Source organism: Gavialis gangeticus, unplaced genomic scaffold (assembly GCF_001723915.1).
Source record: "Gavialis gangeticus isolate Ggan-Ray unplaced genomic scaffold, GavGan_comp1, whole genome shotgun sequence".
NCBI classification, from domain to species: Eukaryota; Metazoa; Chordata; order Crocodylia; family Gavialidae; genus Gavialis; species Gavialis gangeticus.
Genome location: NW_017729019.1, coordinates 9,558,880 through 9,560,651, shown reverse-complemented (window position 1 = coordinate 9,560,651; position 1,772 = coordinate 9,558,880). Strand labels below are relative to the sequence as shown.

General features: G+C 41.5%; 1 long non-coding RNA gene across 1 annotated transcript in view; it reads right to left on the bottom strand.

The window, feature by feature from the left end:
- Positions 1-711: 711 nt before the first annotated feature.
- The window catches only part of LOC109295272, a 1,131-nt gene continuing 70 nt past the window's right edge, over positions 712-1,772 (bottom strand). The window contains exons 2-3 of the long non-coding RNA XR_002096708.1: positions 1,450-1,641; positions 712-1,104 (exon numbers count right to left, since the gene is read on the bottom strand). This is a non-coding gene — a long non-coding RNA (uncharacterized LOC109295272). The remainder of the gene's footprint in view (positions 1,105-1,449; positions 1,642-1,772) is intronic.

Below are 1,772 nucleotides of genomic sequence, written 5' to 3'. Positions count from 1 at the left end.
CAGAGATGATACCTTTTATTAGACCAACTAAGAAATTGCAGAATTTATTTTACACTGGGTTTCTACAGCTGGTTAGAGACAAACATTTGACCTAAATGCCTTGCCGTTTTTCCATTTCACTTTTTCTATTATTAAAAAGCCCCTAAACATTTTAATAAATAGTTTTACTGCTGACTACAATGATAATAGCTATTCTAGGCAGCTATAAAAGAAAAAAAAAAGCTGTTAAATAAAAACTTCATGGGTATCTGTTCACTAATGGACTTCATGGATGACCTATGCCTATAGGAACACCGCTTGCTGCCTTACATACGCAAGCAATTCAGGAGGAATTGAAAGGAAAACGACAGAACAGATGAAGCAACTGGGATCCGACTCCCAAATCATTTATCATTGGAGCCAGGCAGGCTTTTCCAGGGTGACTTCTAACTTCATCTGTTTTCTCTTTGGTTGTACCGTATGCTGCTGCCCTCCAGTGACAGAGAAGCCACGGTCTCAGCTAAGTTGTTGCAAAGCTGCAGGCAAAAGCTCTCCATAGGTCTGCTGCATCCCACGAGCCAGATCAGAAGCCGGAGGGACAGGAAATGTCAGTATGGAGATGAACAAACATTTACTAATCAAGTGAAATCACAGACGTTGTGTTGGGTAAATATTTGTTCTGTTTGCTTGGCATTTCATGCAAAATAAATGCTTCCTTACATCCATTTTAGGGCTTCTTTATACATCCCAAGTTCTAGGCACAATCCAGCCAAGATTTAAGTGAACCAGGGCTTCTCTGGGTACAAAATCCAGAAACCTGTTGAAACTTAGGAGATGCAACTGGTTGCTGTCTTCTGAAATGTGGAAGGTTAAGATCATGGCACATCTTTGATCAAATTCAGTTTGAAAGTTCGGTTTAAGGGGCATTCCTCGTCAGGCCTCCAGTTTTTTAATGAATTATCTTTGATGCTTACAATTTCCAGAGTCAGCAGTAGCTTGAAGCCTCTCAGCAGAGTACAGCATTCATCCCTCTTCATGGGTAATACGTACTCTTGCACCGAATCGGAAAGCGGTTATAACAGCAGCTCTGCCATGCTTTGGTTCCCCTGGATGACCATGATCTCTCTAACATAGAATAAAATAATCATTAAATGATAACCTTATGTTGCTGCCATGGAAAAAGAAACCCATGAGAATTTAGAAAGGTACAGTACGATATTCTCTGCTGTTTGGATAGGGTTTACAAAGGGTTTCTCAGGCTCCCATTTATCCTGTCTCTCAGAAGAGCAAAAAGACATCCAATGAACCACAAAGCAATCTGCCTAAAGCACAACACAGATCTTGAAAGGTGTGAAAATCAGTGCAACCAAGACTGAACTCTGGACCAGCTGCCAAACAGTGGAAGATCCTAGCCACACAAAGATGACTTGCAGAGCAATTGAAACAGCAAAGCAAAAAATGATCACTCACTTCCACAAAGCATTGGGACTTCTGACCATCTTGTATTTTGAAAGCAAGTGGCACTGGGCAACATGCCAGAAATGCCCATGTAACCGTGGTGGCAGTGAGAGGTACGACTGCTCCCGGCAGAATAGTCAATCCGATTCGTGTACAGTGACACAACAAACCGACGTGGTGATGGGCTAACACAGCTACCTAGCACTAAAGAAACACACACGAAAAACAAAAACTTGAGAAAAATATAAGGTTTGATACCAAAGTTCAGGTCTGCCCTTTAGGTGCCAGAACCCTAACTTGATAATCTTGAATTTCAACATCGAAAGACTCACCTC